General features: G+C 44.5%; 1 long non-coding RNA gene across 1 annotated transcript in view; it reads left to right on the forward strand.

Annotated features, from left to right (window-relative positions):
- The window catches only part of LOC127484430 (uncharacterized), a 107522-nt gene that overhangs the window by 57158 nt on the left and 26942 nt on the right, over nt 1-23422 (forward strand). The gene's annotated exons all lie outside the window — the stretch shown is intronic.

Raw genomic sequence — 23422 nt, forward strand, 5'->3', positions numbered from 1 at the left:
GCACAGGCTATGTTCAACACAACTGTCGGGGGTGAGTGGTGTCTGCTAAATAGATGGTAATGTAAATCACCTGTCCACAGATTGCACCACGCACACTTTGCAACTACAAACCTATAAGACAGCACCAATGACAATGGAAAAGTGCCAGAGTCGGTGAACAGTGCTGAGAGATTTAGGAAGTAGATCCAATATGTGAGAAGATTGGTTGGAAGGAGCTAGTGATGGAGAGGAAAGAATAAAGGATGGGGCTGTTTTCAGTCCTGGGTACCTGGATGGACAGGGGCACCTGCCAAAGACATGAGAAACCAAGAAGGAAGATGTGCATTGGAGAGGATGGTTGAGTCTGTTCTGGCTTTGAGTCTGAGGAACCAACGGGGCTGTCCTAGTGGAGATGTTCCCATGGGACTGACGAAGGCATGGACTTGTATGTGCATCACCAGTTAAAGGCTGTGCTATTGGAAACCTTTAGATTTTATGAGAACAGAAGGAAAAACGTGTAAAATAAGAAAACAGCATAACAGAAACAAACCCTGCTGGCATCTATACTCTTCAATCAGAGATACATTCCTGGGATGCAACAGGCAAAAATAAGAAAAAAGGGTGTCACCATTTTTGTTCCACTCTTCTATCCACCCACTGGCTCAGGGTTTAGTCAGCTCCTGCTTTGCAGCCCCTTGAGATGTGGAGTGCCCTGCATGTACAGGGAGTTTGTGTGTGCATTGCCAGGGATAATCCCCAAAGACACAATCTTTAACACCATGATCCCCATAGATCCAAATTCCTGAAAAATCTAAAAATCCTCATTGTCAAAGATTAAAATGGGAAAGTGTTGGAATCTTGAAAACGACAGTTCCCACTGGGGAAAAAGGCTATCTAAGAGGAGCAGAGAGTTAGTTCATTAAAACAGATTGGTGCTGGTTTGGGCTGCACCCAGAATAGTTGCATCATAGCAATTTCAGTTATGTATGTCCTAGAAACCCGGTATGGCAGTAGGTGTGTCTGGGAAGGCGTTTCCAGAGGAGGTTAGTGTAAGAGTCCGAGTGGGGCCGGCACCGTGGCTCACTAGGCTAATCCTCCGCCTTGCGGCGCCAGCACACCGGGTTCTAGTCCCAGTTGGGGCGCCGGATTCTGTCGCAGTTGCCCCTCTTCCAGGCCAGCTCTCTGCTGTGGCCAGGGAGTGCAGTGGAGGATGGCCCAAGTGCTTATCCTGCACCCCATGGGAGACCAGGATAAGTACCTGGCTCCTGGCTTCAGATCAGCGTGGTGCGCCGGCTGTGGCGGCCATTGGAGGGTGAACCAACGGCAAAGGAAGACCTTTCTCTCTGTCTCTCTTTCTCACTGTCTACTCTGCCTGTCAAAAAAAAAAAAAAAAAAAAAAAAAAAAAAGAGTCTGAGTGGACAATGTGGGGAAGCTCCACCACGGAGAAAGTAGATCTGAATGTGTCTTCTCCAAGGAGGGCTAAAAAGGAAAAAGCAACCACTTGTCACAATGCAACACTTGAACATCTAGTCACGGCCAAGAGCATCAGGCCAGTTCTCATGCCCTATCACTGTGTAAGTGTTCACAGTCTAACCCTGTAATGCACTCTTTCATATACCGCATTTCCTCTTTAGTTTCTTGAAGAGAATTTTTCTTGATTTTACTTTATCTCTCTTCCTCTTCTTCCTCTTCCTCTCCTCCTCTTCCTAACCCTCCTCCTCCTTTTTTCCACTACCTCTTCCTCCTCCTCCTCCTCTTCCTTTTCCTTCTCCTCCCCCTGTTCTTCTTCTTTAGTTTTTCCTCTGCTATTTCAAAGCATGTGCATTTTTTCACTGTGCTAGATATTTCATCTTGACATCAATCCTAATAATGGAGATATAAATTATTTGCTATGCTACAAGTATATATTTCATCTTCAAATCATCCCTAATAGTTGAGATATAAATGATATAAAGACCTTGTTCTAATTTGTTTCATACATATTTTTGCACATTTGACTCCATGACAGTGCATAATCAAAGCATTGACTTTGCACAAACGTGAAATTGTTGAAACTTTCTCAGTGGAGAGATGCATGTTTTGCACATTTGTGTTTGTGAAAGATTAAATTTCTTCTTTTTCTGAAGATTCGTTTATTTTTTTGAAAGGCAGAGTTACAGAGAGAGAGGGAGAGGAGAGACAGAGAGGTCTTCCCTCTGCTGGTTCACTCCCCTAAGTGACCACTACTGCTGGGGCTGACCAGGCTGAAGCCAGGAGCCAGAAGGTTCTTCTGGGTGTCGTACATGGGTACAAGGGCTCAAGCACTTGAGCCACCATCCTCTGGTTTCTCAGGTGCATTACCAGGGAGTTGGATTGGAAGTAGAGCTGCCAGGACTTGAACCAGCACCCATAGAGGATGCTGGTGTCATAGACAGAGGCTTAACCTTCTATACCACAACTCTGGACCCAGATGAAATGTCTTGAGATCTCAACTCTGGGCAATTGCATATGTAGTGGACCCACTGCACTTTGATCAATCTTGTCAAAAGACAGTTTTCTTGACACAGGACTCTTATTTCAGACAACCAGAGCTATAAAGCTGAGTGCACACAATTATCAACCTCAGAGGCAAACATTTATACATTGAATTTCTTTTTTTTTTTTTTTTTTTTTTTTTTTGACAGGCAGAGTGGACAGTGAGAGAGAGAGACAGAGAGAGAAAGGTCTTCCTTTGCCGTTGGTTCACCCTCCAATGGCCGCCGCTGCAGCCGGCGCACCGCGCTGATCCGATGGCAGGAGCCAGGATCCAGGTGCTTTTCCTGGTCTCCCATGGGGTGCAGGGCCCAAGCACCTGGGCCATCCTCCACTGCACTCCCTGGCCACAGCAGAGAGCTGGCCTGGAAGAGGGGCAACCGGGACAGAATCCGGCGCCCCAACCGGGACTAGAACCCGGTGTGCCGGCGCCGCAAGGTGGAGGATTAGCCTATTGAGCCACGGCGCCGGCTGAATTTCTTATTTTTTTCTTTATGAATACAATTCTTCCACTTATCACTATTATACTCATGCAACTTTATGTTTCTCAAATAAAGCCTGTTTTAAAAATGTAAATAGATATCTTTCAAATAGTTTTTTAAAGAATTTTTCCAAAATTATGTTTTTGGTTTTTTTTTTTTTTTTTTTGAGAGTTTTGTCTCTGGAGATTTTAGAATATAGGGATTGGCCGGTGCCGCAGCTCACTGGGCTAATCCTCCACCTTGTGGCGCCGGCACACCGGGTTCTAGTCCCGGTCGGGACGTCGGATTCTGTCCTGGTTGCCCCTCTTCCAGGCCAGCTCTCTGCTGTGGCCCGGGAGTGCAGTGGAGGATGGCCCAAGTGCTTGGGCCCTGCACCTCATGGGTGACCAGGAGAAGCACCTGGCTCCTGCCATCCGATCAGCGCGGTGCGCTGGCCGCAGCGTGCCGGCCGTGGCTGCCATTGGAGTGTGAACCAATGGCAAAGGAAGACCTTTCTCTCTGTCTCTCTCTCTCACTGTCCACTCTGCCTGTCAAAAAAAAAAAAAAAAGAGAGAATATAGGGATTTTAGGCTTTAGGAAGCTTCAGGTTTCAACACTCGAAAGTATGGCATTTACGGTTGCGCTCTTTGAGATTATGGTCCAAACCTGAAAGTGCAGAGTGAGCTCCTCACTGTGCCAAGCTTCTGCAGACCAACAAACGCAGCCATGTTGCTGTCCATTCTCGGGACAATGCAGCTGCTTGAACTGTTGTAAGGCCCCTAGAATTACAATTCTGGCAGCAACACGGAGGAGCAAGACCAGGTCTTCGCTAATGTATCACAGGTAATTAGATGACCTCTTCACATAGATTCACCTGCCTGTCTCAGGAAAAGGGTTTAATCCTTTCAGGGATGGAGAAGCGGAGAAACTCTACAAAGTTCAGTTTGTGAATTTCCTGATCCAACACTTCCAGACTATCTGCTTTTAAAATTTAATTTGTTTTTAACTTGGCAGAGTTACAAAGAAGAGACACAGAGAGAAAAATCTTCTACCTGCTGGTTCACTCCCCAGATTGCTGCAACAGCTGGGCCTGTGTAAGACCAAAGCCAGCAGTCTGGAACTCCATGTGGGTCTCCCACATGGGTGACAGGGGACCAAATACTTGGGCTACCTTCTTTTACTTTCCCAGGTGCATTATCAGGAAGCTGGATCATAAATGGAGCAGCCAATCTCCAACAGGTGCTCATATGGGATGCCAGCATCCCAGGCAGTGACTTAACCTGTTGCACCACAGTGCCAGCCCCTATAAATACATTTTGAAGCAATTTCAGTATGTATTCAGAAAAATGAAAAATAAATAAATAAGTTAAAGCACTCAATAGGTATTTCACAAGCCTTGCCCCAAACGTCATGCAAAGATTCTTATTGCGTGTCCATTTTCTCCTATTTTGCACATACTAAAGAAAATACTCCAAGTCCCCTAAGCCTGTAAATTTTGTTTTCTATCCTGCAGATTAGTGATAATTTTTAGAGCACTTGGTGTTGGAAAAGAGAAAGACAAAATACAAACCAAGAACATATCAACGTATAGCCATTGAGAACATGGGCAATGAGGCATCAGCATGTGATATAATCCAGTACTGGATATTTATAATGGTGACCTAACTCATGAAGCAAATGATAGGTGGATTTTGCTCATTACATCCTAATTAATTAAGGAGACAGAGAAGTGTATTCGAAAAAGCAGTGGAAGATGGCACAAGTACTTGTACCTCTGCCACCCACATGGGAGACCTAGATGGAGTTTCTTGCTCATGGCTTTGGCTTGTCCCAATCCTGGCTGTTGCAGACATTTGGGGATTGAACCAGCAGATGGAAAATTGCTGTCTCCATCTCTCACTTTCTCTCTATATAACTCTACTTTTCAAATAAATAAATAAATCTTGAAAAGCAAATATGTATGTAGGGGTGAGCATTTGTTGAAGCAGTGAAGACACTGCTTTGGGAAACCCTTATATGAGAATTTCTGAGTTTGAATCCTGGCTCTGCTTCAGATTCCAGCTTCCTACTACTGCACATCCTGGGAGGCAGTAGGTGATAGCTCAAGTACTTCCACAACCGAGATGCAGGTTGAATTCCCAGCTCCTGGCTTGGAATTGCAGTCATTTGTGGAGTGAATCAGCAGGTGGAATCTCTTTCTCTGTCTCTGTCTCTCTCTCTGTCATAAACAAACAAACAAACAAGCAAGCATGCAGATTTGGATAAATTAAAGACAAAACCCCTGCCCCTCCTCCCACATGGACTCAAGGACTCACAGGTTGACCAAAAGGTAGCTGAAGGTGGTACTTTGCAACTCAAATTAGTAAGAGACTGTCATTATTTGAGCTGACATTTAGAGTATGCTAGTTGTCACCCACTCTCCAATATTTTATTTTTATTCATTATTGTGAGAGCTTTTGTCTAGATAGTGGAAAAGATGGTTGCCTTCTGTGGGGAGCAACTGGGAGCAACTCGGACTAGACTAAGTTACTGGAATTAAGACTTATTCTATGCATCTGCTCTCCCACAATATGGCGCTGGGAGAGGAGAAAACAGCTTCTACACAGCTGCCTCCAGTTCAACCAATAAACAGCAGGACCTGCTCCTGATTGGAGGAGAGCAGCATACTCGGCGTGTGGGCAGCCGAGTTGGGATTGGCAGAAGAGGACTATAAAGGAGGAACATCTAAGGGGAACACCTGTGCAGCCCCCGAGAGAGCCGGCCGGCGGTGTGCCGCTCCCCCGCGGAAGTGGGGAATGTGGCAGGGGGAACTGCCCTTCCACGGAGGTGGAAGGGTCGGTAGCCAACCCGGGAAGAACCAGCAGCAAACCCGGGGAGGGCCGAGCAGACGAAAGAACAGCGCAGGGTCCTGTGTCGTTCCTCCACGAAGAGGGGGAGCGACAGCCTTCGTCATCTTTCGTTACTGTAAAAATGAAGAGCAGGGGGTTTTATGTTGGCTCATGGGTTTGGAGGCTCACAATCCAAGTTCAGGCAGCCCCAGTGGTTTGGTATCTGGTGGTAGTGATCTCACTGACAGAGACTTGATGTGGTGTAGGGCATCACATGGCAAAAGGGAACACACACCTGTCTGTCTCGCCTCAATGTAGCAACCTGATTTAACCTAGTCACTTTCCAAAAGTCCCACCTCTAAACATCATAACTGGACCAAGTTAAAGCCTTCTTTATCATTCACAAGAGCCTTCCATATCATTAACAAGAGAGTTAGGGGACCAAACCTTTAACACATGGGTCTATGGAGGACACTCAAACTAATATCCAAATCATAGCAATAGATTTAGGAATTGTGTTTTTCAGTAGGACAAGCTGGGACAGAAGAGGTTGCATGGAACCACAGCTAAGTACCTGGCTTCAGTGTACCTGCGAGTAATCTCTTTGGGACCACCTAAAAGTAACTAATGAGTAATAGGAAAAAAGGGTTTATTCTTGCTTGAGCTCCAAGTATTATAATTTGGGCATAGATGTGGATGTAACCCCATTACGAACCACAGGCTAATGAGGTCTGCAGACATTTGGGTAACACAAGATAAGTTAATATATACTCAGATCCTCCTGGGAACCTGGGATAAGATTGTCTTGCTTTTAAAAAAAAAACAGAATACTTGTAACATGAAATAACCATTTATGTTGATATTTGACTTTAGATGGCAGTTTGTTCAGCTTAGCAACTCCATCAAGAGCACAAAATTCATATGTAGGAGATTATAGGAAAGCAGGAAGCTTCAGTTTCTTGGCAGAAAGAGAGGGATATGGCCAGCCACGATCAAGGAGTCAATAATTCTTAAGAGAGTTGTAAAATTCAGTTCTGAAAGCACTGGGGAAATCTATAACTAGTCATCCAACCCTCTCCTTGTGACACCAAAGGAGAAACTGGGCCCAAATGGGAGAAAAGGTTCAAAGAGATTTCTCCCAACTCTAGGTCAAATTTGATTCTCAAGCATTCCAAGGAGCTAGTTCAAGTCTTTTTATTGTTATATCCTTGGTCAAGACAATTTCACCCTAAATGAGAAAGCAGCTAGAAAGTGTTTAGTTACAGAGAGGTAAAAATTGAAATGAAAACCTATTCAGTTTATATGGAAGAAGAAAAATCCATGAGTTGAAATTCTAGGAAACAGACTCTGTATAAAGTTGGATAGGTCACCAACGCTCAGTGCTCACCTCCTCTGTTTCTCATCCTGGTTTCACATAGATAAGATGCCCAGAAATATCTGGTGACTTTATTGAGATTCTGTGTCCAGTTCACACCAATCAGATGTGGGAGGACAATGCTAACTGTCAAAGATCCACTAAAGGAGATAGAATTTTCTGCTGCCCTTCAAGCAGTGTTTCTCAAATGCAATGTGTGTAGGGATCTCCCAGGGCTGTTGAGAAAATGAAGATTCTTGAGAGGGTCAGAGGTGGGATCTGAGACTCAACTGATGCTGTCAGTCCAAGGCATTCTGTTTATTTAGCAAGTTAATTATTCCTGCAGCAGCCCATAGATGAAGCAAAATCTCCTTCCCTTTCTCACCTGGAACCGCAGGAGAAATCTATGAGTTGTAAAAGCAATGGTTTTCCTTGGATATGGGTTTAATTCTATCCTCCCTGCTCTTGGTAGATGGGCTTTATAGATAATCACCAATTTAAAGTAAAGAAAGACCAGGGTATACTGTTATAATCCCTGATATATTTCTCAGTTATAAGACACCATGTTGTGAAATACTGAATTCACTCAGAAGTCCACAATTACTGGAAAATTGTCCCTGCTAAGCTTCTAATTTCATATATGCTTTGTTGAAAAGCTTGGAAATGGCATGACATCACTTTATGGAAAAGGGAGCACCACACTGGGATTTGGGAGATCTGAGCTAAAGCTTCAGCTCTGGCATTTCCTTGCTGTGTGAATCTGAGTAACGCCCTCCACCCCGCTAAGGCTCAGACGTGGAATGAGGAGGGCTGACTTGATGTCTTCTAGAAACCCTTTCAGCCAACATCGCCTGTGCTACCCAACATAGGGAAACTTAACTCAAGCTCTCACCAATGATTAGGAAGGTATCTCATTAGTGGGGCAGAGGAAATCATGGTAGTTATATCTGTGGTTTCACGTCATTGAGAACGGAGAGATGAGTATGTAGTAGATGAGGGTCGGTAGCTTTGAAGTCAGAGAGAGGCCTTTGCATGCTATAGGAGATACATGGTATTACAAAATGATTTAGTGTGTCTGAGTTTCAGTGAGATCCTCTGTAGCATCTGCTCTGTAAAATGGATAAGGAAGCATGCCAGCTCCATTGGAACATTCTGGTAGTGTGACCAAGGTTTTTCTGGACTGAGAGGTTTTCCAGGAGGTGGGACTTCCAATGCTAAACACAGGAAAACTGGGATGGTTGGCCACCCTAAATTCACAAAGATTCAAGGGACATTATCCATTGTTGTTAATAGCTTAATAGCATATAAATATATGAATATAGAGACTTCAGAGTGGATTTATATTCAGTGAGAGAAAGACTAAATATGGCCTTTTGGATTCTGGATGTTGAGTTTGTCCAGGTGACACGGTTTTCTTCCCTGTGAAAGAGAAAGGACTATGTAACTCTGATGTATCAAGCAATACCAAATGGCTACCTATCTGCAAAATAAAGTTTTGAATGAATCCAAGGACAACATAGCCACTCAATGACGAGACCCTCATAAGTTTGGTTTGGGGACACTTGATGGGGCAGCAGGCAGACAAAGGCTGAGCTCAATACTACCATTGGATGTGGCTCCAGCTAGGAATGTGAACAGCTGTCCTTTCTAATCCCAGGGTCAAATGCTGAGGCTATGCCAACTTCCTTCCCTTCCATCAAAACATCACAGGGCTTATGCTTGTTATGCAGTGTAGACATGCATCTCTTGGGATTAGCCTAAGGCTTGTCTCTCTCCATTGTCCCAAGAATTATGAAATTACCTCACTAGAATGTCTCATGTACACTATTTTACACAGACAGCTAAAGACAACTCAGAACCAAATTCCCTTCCTATAGCCCTTTCTAGCCTCTGACCAACTTTACAATGGGAGTTTTCCTCCTCTTCACTTTCTTTCTACTCTCTTCCCACCCCCAGGCTACCCACTACTTTGTGCTCTAGATTCAAAGCAACGAGTCACAGTGCTCATTATTCTGCTTGCAAATCCACCAGCCACACCAGTTTCTCATACTTCTGTTTTTAATTACTCCATGTTTCTACCGCCCCTTGGTTTCCATGTTAGAGCGCATTGTTCTATCAAATGGAATTTCTTCAGCTTTCTGCCAGATTGAGGGTCGCCTCTCCATGCTGGTTTGTCTAGAACTTCTGTGACTTGCACATGTTGTCTCAGATTAATACCTAATTGAATCCCCTTTTACTCTAAAAAAAAAAAAAGTCAATTGGTAAAGTCAACAACAGGAGTCACTGTGCACTTACTCCTCATGTAGGATCTCTGTCCTTAATGTGCTGTGCATTGAGATTTAATGCTATAACGAGTACTCAAATAATATATTTCACTTTGTGTTTCTATGGGGGTGCAAACTGTTGAAATCTTTACTTAATGCATACTAAACTGATCCTCTGTAAAAAAAAAAAAAAAAAAAAAGAAAAGAAACTATCAACTCCCAACTTGACTCTCACTGGGATTAAACATGACAATAGGTCTGATCTGATTTCATCATCATTAAAAAAAATCATCTATTATTTTTCACTTTATGTTTCTGTGTGGGAGCAAACTGTTGAAATCCTTACTTAATGTATACTAAGCTGATCTTCTGTATATTAAGATAATCGAAAATGAATCTTGATGTGAATGGAAGGGGAGAGGGAGTGGGAAAGGGGAGGGTTGTGGGTGGGAGGGACGGTATGGGGGGGAAGCCATAGTAATCCATTATTCGTACTTTGGAAACGTATATTCATTAAATAAAAGTTAAAAAAAAAACAAAACAAAAAAAAAAGAATTAAAACAACCATTTCAGACAAAAAAAAAAAAAAAATCCCAACTTGGAAGATAACCTATTTAATCACACTATCCAGAGCCAACCTCTGAATAGTCCATCTTGTCAAAGAGGTTGAAACCTTCATAAAAATAATGAACTCTACAGGCCAGCGCTGTGGCATAGTGGGTAAAGCCACTGCCTGCAATGCTGGGATCCCATATGGGCATTGTTTTAGTCCCAGCTGCTCCACTTCCAATCTAGCTCTCTACTATGGCCTTGGAAAGCAGTGGAAGATGGCCCAAGTCCTTAGGCCCCTGCACCCACGTGGCAGACCCAGAAGAAGCTTTGGTTCCTGGGTTCAGATCGGTGCATCTCTGGCTGTTGCAGTCATTTGGAGAGTGAGCCAGAGTATGGAAGACATTCTCTCTCTCTCTGTCTCTATCTCTCTACCTCTCTACCTCTCTACCTCTGTAACTCTACTTTTCAAATAAAATAAATAAATCTTTAAAAAGATTGCTAGTTATGGGTTAACCAAAACTATTACAAGTAGAATTCTTATATATAATGAGGAATAAATGTTTTGGGAGCAGACTCCATTGGTTTAAGCACAAAGCCCCTAAAACACAGACTTAGCCGGCGCCGCGGCTCACTAGGCTAATCCTCCACCTTGCAGCACCGGCACACCGGGTTCTAGTTCCGGTCGGGGCGCTGGATTCTGTCCCGGTTGCCCCTCTTCCAGGCCAACTCTTTGCTGTGGCCAGGGAGTGCAGTGGAGGATGGCCCAAGTCCTTGGGCCCTGCACCCCATGGGAGACCAGGATAAGTACCTGGCTCCTGCCTTTGGATAGGCGCGGTGCGCCGGCTGCGGCGGCCATTGGAGGGTGAACCAACGGCAAAGGAAGACCTTTCTCTCTGTGTCTCTCTCTCTCACTGTCCACTCTGCCTGTCCAAAAAAAAAAAAAATAGAAAGAGGACTTTCATCCTGCAAACGGATCTTTATGAAGAAAAGATCTTTATGAAGAAAAGCCTAGGGGAGAAGTGAGATGCACACCTGGCCCCATGGAAGAATCTGGGCTTTGGGATAAATCAGACTGGAGTTAGGATGTTGTCTTCTCTTCTACTGGTGTCACCTTCAGCCAATGACTTAGTAAGTCTGAACTTTAGTTCCATCACTTGTGAAAGGAGAAAGTGCAGTTAACATTGGCTTTCATCTATGCTCTGCAGAGCCCAGGCATTTTAGCAGAAATGGCTTGTGGACTCTTGGGAATTCCACTTTGATCTGTTTTATATCAAGCCATGAGTTTCCTGGTAAGGTTTTTAAGGTTTCAGTTCAAGAGTTTGATTTGTTTGAGCACAAAAGATTCTGAAGCTAAAATAAAGCGTGAGCACGTTCAGGTTAATTTCTACACTCCCTCCCAACTCATACATGATTTTAGATAAATGACAGCAGTTGGATAACCTACACATGCAGGTGTACAAAAGATTCTGCTCACGCCATACAGTAATTTGCAACCACGTGCAGGCCCAGTGAGCTTTAGGGCATGTGTACTTGTTCACCAAGGAGGCAGATGGACACCCAGGTCTGTCTGAGCAAAGCATGGACAGACTCACTGAGGTGTGACTGTGAGGGGTCTCAGCTGGAAAGGAACATTCTAGGCATCTAAAAGTGTTCCAAATATGCTTTCCATCACTCATAAAGACCCAGAGACTCTAAATGAGTCCAAGAATTATTCTAGATTTTTGGCAGAAGGCCTGGGGTATGAAAAGTATCGCCATTATGTCTGAAACTCTTGACAATGATAATAATAAAGTTCAGGGTGCTGCAGCACTTTGGGGCTTGGAGTAGCATGAAGAAAGTTAGAGATAAATACTGTTTCTTCTGGAATTAAAAATAAAATTCTATACCTTCAGACAAGACATCTTGTGGAGGACCAGGGTAGGTCAGGAAACCAAGCTCTTCCTTCCACATCTCAGGTATCAAGGGAGAAAACAGATACTGATAAGTGTAGGCTAAAAGTGCTTACTTTCAGTGACCTGGAGGAAAATTCAGATCCTGAGTCAGAAGGTAAACGGCAGACAGTCTCTGTCCTGGCTCCTTGGATAGTCAGGCGAACTCTTGATAAGCAAAACATGAACTTGGGAGGCACCAGATAAGAAGTTAGGGTTTAAGATTAAACTTCAGGGAAAATTCTGGGTGCTCTTTCTTTCTTAATAATTAAAAAGGCAATTCCATTGCATTTTAGACACTGTTATTCTCATACCTGAGAATACCTTTAGATTTTTATTAGATTTGGAGTTAGTTTGAATCTATTCTGTTTTATGGTCATTTCTTGATCCTTAAGAAATGATTCATTTTGTTACTGTTTTCTTACTCCATTGAACTTCTAATCATTCTACAACACGATTTTATAGAATATCCCTGGATTTCTACTGCTCAGGAGATAAAGCTCCAAGTCCTCACATAAAAGACTTTCATAATCTCGCCCCAGCTTTCTTTTCAGTCTTAGGTCTTTATGGTCCAGCAGCGTCAGATTACCCACTAGTGCCCAAGCACGTACTTTCTTCCTGTTGTCCACTCATCTCCTGCCTGTGCCGTCTCCATCTCCATGAAGCTTTTAAAACAAGGGACTCCAAGGCAAAATGAACCACCACCTTCTGCTCCCATACGCACTTGCTCCCAGAATACCTTTCTCCCACCGTGGATCCCACTGCTCGCTAAGCTATGTGCATGAGTATGACCCTCTTGCTACATAGGCTGTGAGAAGCATGAGGATGTGGGCTTTGCCTATTTCTTTTTGTGCCTCTGGCATTTAACATAGAGCCTGGCACATACCTGATACTCAATAAAAAATTGTTTTAAATTAATTTTCCATTGTATCTAGAAATTTAGAGGGCTCAGTAATCTTCTAAATGGTAGATGCTTCTGTGGTCTGTTTTAGATTCATAAGCTTGTTTAGCCGATTGCAAAATGAAGGTGCCATAAATCTTTAAAGACTCAATCTTTGCAGTTTAGGATAGCTATCTAAGTACATCTTTAAAGATTCTCCTCCCCTTCCAAATATCCATATAACTATACCATTCATTCCTCCACACAGAGAAAGTAGCAAAAAAAAAAAAATCTGTTTTAGCTTTGCAGCATAGGGAAGGGCATTATCTGCATGAAGAACTTGGAAGAATTTTGCTAAGTACTGGTGTGCAGATGCAAGAAGTTGGATGGCGTCCACCCTTGGTATAAGACTTGCAAAGCAGCCCCCACCTGAGCAGTAAATGGAAAAGTCTCCCCTGAGATGAACTCCCTTGAAGCTCCCAGAGTCAAGATCTCTGTGGGCCAACCTATAAAGGGTGCTAAAATATTGCCATCATAAATGAGAACATTGGGGGTAGTTGGCAAACCTTTTAAAAAAGCAACTTAAATTTAAAAAGTGTGCATGAAAAAATATATGAGACAATCAGGGAAATTTGAGCGCAGCTTGGCTATGTCATGATTTTAAGCAATTACTGGTAAATTCTGAACGTGCAGTAATGAGACATAGGGCTTTAATTACGCTCTTTAGAGAGTTCTTTTCTTTGGAGGCATGTTCTGAAATAGGGTCAATCCCCCTTTTTCACAGATTCTGTATTTCTGAATGTGCCTATGTGCTACATTTACTCAACCCTCCCAATGCCTTCCTGGTTGTTAATGGACACTCATACAGTGCAGAAAATGTGAGGGCACAATACACGCACTCCCAGCTGAGGCTGAAGACGGCAGTGCTCTGCCTGGTGTGGCTTTCAGGCTGTAAACTGGTAGAATGCCATGCTTTTGGCTTTTTTGGTGCTGAATTTGCTCTTTGAAATGGTCCCCAAGCATAACACAGAAGTCCTGTCTAGTGTTCCCAAGTACGAGAAAATTCTAACATGCCTAACAGAGATACTGTGTTAAATGAGCTTCATTCAGCCTTGGGACATAGTATTGTTGGGCCATAAATTCAATGTTAATGAATCAACAATACAAATTCTTTTTTTGGGATGCATTTGCTTATCTGAAAGGCAGAGTTAGAGAGAGAGAGATCTTTCAACTGCTGGTTCACTCCCCTAAATGACTGCAACAACCAGAGCTAAGCCAAGTGGAAGCCAGGAGCCTGGAACTCCATCTGGGTCTCCCACATGGGATGCAGGCAATTAAACACTTGGGCCGTCCTCCACCGCTTTCCTAAGGCCATTAGCAGGAGAACTGGAGCATCCGAAACTCGAACCAGTGCCCATTTAGGATGCTTGCCTTGCAGGTGGCAGCTTAACCCACTGTGCCACAATGCTGGCCCCAATACTATAAATTAACCAAGGGTCTTTAAACAGAAGCACACATAAAACAAGGCTATGTATTGATCAATTGACAGAAAGTTTCCTACCAGAGGCTCGCAACAGCCTAACATTGTATTTGCCCCAGGAGCAATGATTCACTATTCATTCGTGAATACAGTGTTCATAGCAACTTCAAAGAACATAAACACCGTGAGTACCAAGAATCAGCCGTAATCACGGGTGAAATATGTGTCTGAAATCTTCAAAATAATCTGCAGTACTAAAAGCGGGGATCTAAATGAAAGAGATTGGCCACACGTAAATTGTTGAAGCTGTATGATGAGGCCTTGGCCATTCATTATACTGTTCTCTCAACATTTGTGTATATTTGAAAGTTCCCATACCAGAAGTTTTTATTTTCTAAAGAGAGAAAGTAGCAGAGCAGAACCACGAAGTCTGGATTTTCTTCAGACATTAAAAAAAAAATCATTCATTGCAGTCTAGAGAGAACTATAATTATTTAGAAGTAGAATGAATTGAGTTTCATGTGAAGTGTAAATGATCCAGTGCCACGTAACGCCAGTATATACAAACCCACACAGGCAAACCGCGGTGAAGGAGTGTGGGCCTTATAAATTGTAAGGTAATATAGAAATGTACATGGTGTTTTTAGAAAATCAAAAGAAAGGCGGAGACATCTAAATAAAAGAGTATGCTCTGCTCTTTAACTGCTATAAAGTTCCATTTCTAACTTTCATGCTTGTTTATCCATTAATAAACCTGCTTCAGGCCACTGGAACAGCTCTGCCTGGCCCTGCCCCAAGCCCTCTGCAAGAGCTCACAAAAGGTCAAGTTCAAGGACTAATGCCCACCTGCTGCCACCACAATGCCCCAGCTTGCTCTCAAGATCACTGACACTAATCCGTAGTGAATTGTGGCAAGCTAGCCCTTCTAGATCCTTCTATCCACCCCCCATCTCAATACAGTCTGAGAGGTTCCAGAGGTTAAGAATCCCAGGAGCATAAAGGGCAGGGTTAGCTCGAGGGCCGAAGGCTATCGCTGCACCGGGGAGTGCCTCCATTTTTAACTCTTTCAGATTATGGCTTTTGCAAGGAGGAGAAAACGTTCTGTTGCTTAGGGAAAGCGCTGAATAGGCCAAGTTTATGAGACACCTTTTATGATGGGGGACCCAGCACATGTATGTATCCCAGAGTTCTCCCATGAGTCCTGGCTTATTCTAGGTCAGTGACTCAAGTTTGCTTGCTATCTTTCACTCTGTTCTCTTTAAAAAAAAAAAAAAAAAAAAAAAAAAAAAGATTTATTTCAAGGGCCAGCACTGTGGGGTAGCAGGTAAAGCCACTGCCTGCAATGCCAGCATCCCATATGGGCGCCAGTTTGAGTCCCAGCTGCTCCACTTCCGACCCAGCTCTCTGCTGTGGCCTGGGAAAGCAGTAGAAGATGGCCCAAGTCCTTGGGCCCCTGCACCTGCGTAGGAGACATGGAGGAGACTCCTGGCTCGTGGCTTTGGATCAGCCCAGCTGGCTATTTGGGGAATAACCCAGCAGATGAAAGACCTCTCTCTCTTTCTCTCTGCCTTTGCCTCTGCCTCTCTGTAACTCTGCCTTTCAAATAAATAAAAATATATTAAAAAGAGATTTATTTACTTGAAAAGCACATTGACAGAGAAAGAGGGAGAGACAGAAAGAGAAAGTGATCTGCCATCTGCTGGTTGGTTCACTCCCCAGATGGACACAATGGTTGGGGCTGGGCCAGGCTGAAGCCAGGAGCCAGGAACTCCATCCTGGTCTCCCACGTGGGTGGTAGGAGCCTAAGTACCTGTGCCATCCTTCACTGCTTTCCTAAGTTCATTAGCAGGGAACTGGATCAAAGTGGAGCAGCTGGGACTCGAACCCAGTGCTCACATGGCATGCCAGTATCACAGGCAGCTGCTTAACCCACTGTGCCACAATGCCAGCCCACTCATTCTGTTTTCTTAAAAAAAAAAAAATAGACTATTTTTCAGCCCACATCAAGGTAGGTGCCTCTGAAATGCTTAGTCATGGTGCAGTCTTTTGTACAGTGCTATGCATTGCTTTGGAGTCTTTAGTTTAAGGAAAGAATAGAGAACTCTGAGAAACTCTGAAATCACCATTGTCATCCCCCTTTCTCTAGAGTCTCTTGTATGCTGGCCATTGTGGTAGGTACTTTGTGCTTCTTCTATGCAAGGCTCTTCCTAAACTTGCAGACTAGGTGGGAGCATCCCTATGGATCAGCATTCTCCTGCAGGCAAGTGGCAGACACCCAGATCTCATTAGCATGGACCACAGAAGCTCACAAAGTCAAGTGCAGGAAGCAGCAGGTGGAGTCTGGCCCTGGAAGGAACAAACCCCAGGCCCCCAACATCTCTCCTCCTGACATCTTCACTCTGACTTCCCTTTACTTGCTTCCCATGAAAGCAGAGACTGTTTTCCTTCTGAAGATTTTTCTTTAAGAGAAATGTTATATTTGCAGCAAAATTGAGCAGAAGGAATGGAGACGTGCCTTCCCTCTTGCAAATGCACAGCCTCCCCTGAGATCAACTCCCCCACCACCACAGCCCATTGTGACCATCAATGAACCTATATTGACATACCTTCGTCACCCAGAGTCCTCGTTTTACCTTACGACTCACTCTTGGTGTCATGCATGGGTTTGGACAAATGTAGACACACCTCCAGCATTATAGCATCATGCAGAGTAGTTTCACTGCTCTCAAAATCCTCTCTGTTCCACCTACACATCCCTCTCACCTCTCAAACTCCTGGCAAGCACCTATCTTTTTCCTGCCTTTCCCACACTGCCACATGGCTAGATTCTCTAGGATGCAGGGAGATCTTCTTGTGTGAAGAGGACACGGGAACAGAGAATGCATGGAGCCTACCACGGTGCAGAGAAAGAAAAATAAAACACACAGGTCCTAGAAATGGGATGGCAAGCAGCCAAATACACAAGTAACCTTCAAAGCCCTGACCTTGGAGGCGGGAGTGGGATGTAATGGGGGATCCAGGATGTCATCTACATACGATATCTCTTTGGTATCTGGGACATGAACTTCCTGAAAATGTGTATTGTTTCCCTTCCCCGATTGCATTAGAGCAAAACATGGGGTTCCTCTCTGCTGTGGGAAATAGAAAAGGAACTCCAGGCTCTGCATCCCTGTCCCGGTGGCGCTGAGACCCGCAACACTCAAGAGAAAGGAGAAGATCGCAGTTTGTGGATAAACCCAGCCGCAGCACAGCGTTGCTTGCTCTCGGTTCACCAGCACTGACTGCGAGCAGCTAATCTCAGTGTTATTTTCTCTCGGGAGCTTTCTGGACAGCTGACACCTTGACAGTGATAGCAGAAGTGGGTTCCCAAACAGCACTGAACCGAGTCTGCTGCGAGAATCGCACCAAATGGACGGAAGCCCGCCTTATCTCTGCTTTTCTCCTAGGCAGCTTAGACAGAGGTGTGTAAACTGCTGAGTAATCTCAGCCAGGGACAGAAAGTCTGGAGGAGACAAACTGCCAAGAGCAGACAGGCGTCTCCCGTGGGACCCCTGCTCCCGGCAGCAGCAAAGACGCAGCGTGTAGGGGGGTGGGGGACCGTCAGGAAACTTCTCCCAACTCCGTGCAAACAGAAGGCTTTTCTATACCCACCCTTGTGTACATGAAGCAAAATGCCCAAGTGGAGGCTCCCTGATGCTGAAATGAATATGAAAGAGTGAGGGTTTGAGACAACAAAATGATTTGTTAGGGTGATTGGATGAGTATTTGGATTTTCTTTTTTCAGAATTCTCTTGGATAATTTACATTCATTAGAAGTTGTCAAACAGAAAAGATTATACTTTTAAATGCAAGGTTAGTTCAGTTCAGTCTTGCAGCTTCTCTGATTCCCACCAGGCCTCCCTGGTGGGCTTTGCCTGGGATGAATGCCCAGGTCTGACCCCAACAAGTCCCTGAATGAAAGCACCATGAGGCTACTACGGCCTTGAAAAAGAAGAACCTGTTGTTTGTGCCAACATGGGTGTACCTGGAGGACACCACGCTATATGAAATAAGCCAGGAACAGAAACATTTGTATACCATGTGATCTCACTTATATGTTGAATCCAAAAAAAATCAAACCCAGGGCCAGTGTTGTAGTACGGTGGTTTAAGCTGATGTTTGCAATGCCGGCATCCCATGTCAGAGCACCAGTTTTTTGTTGTTGTTTTTTTTTTTTTTTTTTTTTTTTTGACAGGCAGAGTGGACAGTGAGAGAGAGAGACAGAGAGAAAGGTCTTCCTTTGCCGTTGGTTCACCCTCCAATGGCCGCCGCGGCCGGCGCGCTGCGGCCGGCGCACCGCGCTGATCTGATGGCAGGAGCCAGGAGCCAGGTGCTTTTCCTGGTCTCCCATGGGGTGCAGGGCCCAAGCACCTGGGCCATCCTCCACTGCACTCCCTGGCCACAGCAGAGAGCTGGCCTGGAAGAGGGGCAACCGGGACAGAATCCGGCGCCCCGACCGGGACTAGAACCTGGTGTGCCGGCGCCGCTAGGCGGAGGATTAGCCTAGTGAGCCGCGGCGCCGGCCCAGAGCACCAGTTCTAATCCAACTCCCCTTCTAATCCAGCCTTCAGCTAATGTGCCTGGGCTAGCAGTAGAAGATGGCCCAAGTGCTTGGGCCCTTGCCACCCATATGGGAGGCCTGGGTGGAGTTCCTGACTCCTGGCTTCAGCCTGGCTCAGCACTGGTTGTTGCAGCCATTTGGAGAGTGAACCAGTGGATGGAAATCATCTCTCTCTCTCTCTCTCTCTCTCTCTCTCTTCCTTATCTGATGCTATACCTTTCACATAAAAGTTAAATTAAAAAAGATAACTTATCTTGGTACAAAAAAAAATTTAAGTCAAACTCAAAGAACCAAAGGGGAAAATGAAGGTTCCCGGGGTTTGGCGGGTAGGGCATTTGGGAGGTATAAGTCAAAAGGGTACAAAGCTTCAGTAAATCAGAGAGAATAATTTCAAAGGATCTATTATACAGCATTGTGACTCTAGACAACAATATACTGAATACTTGAAAATCCATAAGAGAGTAGATTTTCGATGTTCTCACCACAAGAAAACGTACGTAAAGTGAGGCATATGTTAAGCAGCTCGATTTAGCCATGCCACAAGGCACCCATATTTCATCACATGTACACCCCAGATACATAAAACTTGTACTATCAACTTTTAGAAGAGCACTAATGACGAAGAGAATTGTGTCTACCTGGCTCTCCAGGTAACCCCAGACCCTCGCTGAGAAGGGACACTCAGATATCATTTATTGAACAAAGGGCCGAGGTCATGAAGTCAGTCACAGCCCAAACCACAGAACGGGGGAACAATTGCAGAGAAAGAGACTTGTATATGCTGGGGAGAGGCCTTGAAGGCACTTCTGGGGTGAGTAGAGGCAGTGCAGGAAGCCAGCTTGGAGGCTCAGCCATTGGCTCTGGCTATCAAGTCCAAGGACACAAAGGACTGGGGGTGCAAAACCACTGCCCTCAGAGGTTCAGAATGTTCTTAACTAACAGGTGTGTCTGCGCTGAGCCTTGGCAGCTACGACAGCAAGCACTGGGCTCAGCCCAGGCTCTCAGTGACCATTTAATGCTCATGGTGTGAGAGTCTGGTACTCCCAGGAAGGCAGCTGGTAGTCACGGGGGAGAACACAGCCTGGCCGCCACTCTGCCCTTGAAGGAGACCTGAGCTGGGAGAGAGGTGGGAAGCCAAGGATTCCTGACCAAATACCAGGGCACTTCAGTAAGTGCAAGGGAAATGGAATGAAAAGTGTGTTTTGGTCAAAAAATTTTGGAAATCCGTTCACAGTTTCTTTCAAAATTTGCATTTTCCATGAATTTTCTGAAGACCTCTCACATGTATGCATCTCTCTAGACATTTTTTGCACCAAAAACAACTTTGAAAAAAAAATGTATTTTATCCATTTGAAACAGTGACAGAGAAAGAAAGAGCAAGAGAGATCTTCCATCTGCTAGTTCACTCCCCAAATGGCAGTAACAGCTGGGGCTGTGCCAGGTAGAGGCCAGGAGCCTGGAACTCCATCTGGGTCTCCTACATGGATGGTAGGGGCCCAAGTACTTGAGCCATTGTCTGCTCTTCCCAGGATGCATCGCAGGAAACTGGATCAGAAGCAGAGAAGCTGGGACTGGAATCAGCACTGCAATATAGGATGTTGATGTTGCAGATGGCAGCTTAACCTGCTATGCTACATCAACTTTCTAAAAAATAGTTACTTATTTATTTATTTGAAAGGTAGAGGTACTGAGACAGCAAGACCTGCTGGCTCAATCCCTAAATGGCCACAACAGCTGTGACTGGGCCTGGCCAAAGCCAGGAGCCAGGAGTTTCACCTGGGTCTCTCACATGGATACAGGGACCCAAGCACTTGGGCTATCTTCCACTGCTTTCTCAGGCCATTAGCAGGGAGTTGAATTGGAAGCAGAACAGCTGGGACTCAAACCAGTGTCTATGTTGAATGCTGGTCTTGCAGGTGGCAGCTTCATCTGCTGTACCACAATCAACTTTTCAAGCCATTCTTCATGAACTTCTTGAAGTAGCCTCATGGCATTTTTCTATCCTCTGAACCCCAATAGTAATCCACACAGTGTGGTCAGGTAGAAATCAGAGCAGATCCTTCCCCTCCAAGAGGAAGACTTCAGCCCGGTCTGATGAAGGTCTCCCAGGATGGAAGGGCTGCACATGGAATGGGGCCACCCCATGAAGTCAGGCCTTTGTCCCAGCTTCAAGGACCACATCTGTGGGAAAAATCTCTGTGTGCAGGAAGCTTGGACCAAGAATCCACCTTTCTAACAACATCACGCTCTATGACAGGCACTCCTCCACTGATGGCCCTGGTCACACCCATGCCCCACTCCCACCTCTGAACCACAAAGCCAGGTGGCCCCTAGTTCCTTTGATGTAGGGTGAACACATCATTTATCATGCAAACTGAGACACGTTTGCTATGTGAAAGAGGACAACAAAATCATTACTGTGGCACAACAGAGCAGATCAGGAGGAATAATCACTGCTATGGTTTCAGTGTGTCTTCTAGAAGCTCCTACGTTGGACACAGAAGCTCACCTATTAGTAACAATTTGGGGGTGGGATGTTTGGGAGGTAATTAGGACTAGAGGAGGTCATGAAGGTGGACCTCCTGTGATGACATTAGTGGCTTTATAAGAGCAGCAGGAGACCCAAGCCAGCACACCTGCTCTATCTCACCACGTGATGCCCTCTGCCATGTTGCGATGCAGCTAAGGGAAGCTCTCACCAGATGCCAGCACCATGAGCTGGACTTCCAGAATCCTGAGTGAAATAAATCTCTATTCTTGACGAGCTACCCAGTCTCTGATATTATAACAAGAAAAAATGGATTAAGACAGCAGCCATAACTAGAGTGTGTGCTCAACAAAGATGGCTGACTTTATGGTGGGATTTAGAATTTTAAATCCCAATATTTATGAATGTTCTAGAAACCTGCTGGGTATTCTTAAAGAAGGGGGGTGGGTCCTCAATGAGTCGTGTAGCAAGTAGCACAGCTATCACACAAAGACCTGAACACTGGGCACTCTGGTGCTAACACAGCACCCTGTGGACAATTACAGTAGGAGGGAAGTGAAGAATAGAGAAGTGCTAAGGAAAAGAGGACTTTGTGCTTAGTCCTCTGGTTGGGCCACTGTCTACCTGTGACTTTGTGATGATGCCATGGGGGGGGGGGCAGTGCAGATATGCTTCAAAACTGCATTTCTGTAGACACTATCACTTATCCCTTCAAATACAACTTTCCATATAAAAGTATATTACTTGTTCTATTTGGGGTGGCTTTGGGGGTGTCTAAAATAGAATCGGGGCTGATAAATGTCCCAGCTATGCATCTCCCACAGCACTGTCACCAAGCCACACTTGGATATAGGACAGGCCAGCCACAGGATTCTGCACCTGCTGAAGCTCTGAGCGTCTAAGTCTTTATCTATAATGCTAAGCACCCTGAGACCTTGGCCATTGGGTTTCCAGGTAGCCTGGGCCTCCTGTGGCCCCGGTCACCTCAAGACCACCACAAAACAGCTGCTGTTGAGACACACATGCTGCTGCCTTTGGGTGGGACAGCCTAGAGGAGGCCCCAAGCTGTTTAGACCTGAACTGTGAGCCCCAGCTTCTTTATAAAGTATCCTGCCATACGTGTTTTGCTATAGTCATAGAAATCTGACTCACACAGAATCCCATAATTTTTAGTGTGAAATAAGGTTTTAGTTAATACTAAAGTAATCATTGGATACATTATTTTCACTTTTTGAAAATTATTAATAGTGCAACCCTCTGAAATAATTACCTTTCATTTACCTGGTATGTTACTTCAAAAATCTGTTTTTATTTATTTGTATTAATCAGACATTTAAAATTTTTTCTCCATCTCCTAACTTCTGCCTTCATCTTTATTTTTTTGGTCTTTGTTATTTCTTTGACTGTCCTGTTGGGAATTATTTGATTTTTAAATGACATAAACTATGATGCTGACTTCTATGTCTCAATATGCCTATGCTACATTGCTGGTGCATTGTTCTAGATGCTTCTGGTGAAGGTATTTTTATATGCAATTAACACTTGATGAGTAGACCTAGAGTAAAAGTTACCTCCTGTAGTTCTCACTGACCTCATCCAGCCTTTGGAGTCCTTAACACACAAAGAAAAGATCTAGGAAAAAAAAAAAAAAAAAAAAAAAAAAAAAAAAAAAAAAAAAAACAGCTGATATCATACCTACCAGGGTGGTTTGTTTAACAACATTTGTAATCTTTGAAAGATGAGGTTGTATCAGAAAAGAGTTTAAAAACTACTGTCACTCTAGTAGCATGTTTACACACATGCCCACGGGGTCTCTCCTGTCCTAACAATGCATTGCTATCGCCTGACTTCTTACTTTCTTGTACTGGCTTCCTGTTACCCCCCTCCCACTGGGGCTTCTAACTGCAGACGCACACTGGAATACTTCGAAAACTCAGTCTTTTCTGATTGGGTCCATCTGAATGGAGCCGTCACCAGTGTCATCCCAAATGGCATTTCCATTAACATTTCTATTTCTGTCCATTGGGGCACCTTAAAGATTTCCCACCAAGATTTACATCACTATTTTAAGAAAGTGCTTTTTAAAAGCCAATGCA

The sequence above is a fragment of the Oryctolagus cuniculus genome, chromosome 17 (assembly GCF_964237555.1).
Source record: "Oryctolagus cuniculus chromosome 17, mOryCun1.1, whole genome shotgun sequence".
Classification (NCBI taxonomy): domain Eukaryota; kingdom Metazoa; phylum Chordata; class Mammalia; order Lagomorpha; family Leporidae; genus Oryctolagus; species Oryctolagus cuniculus.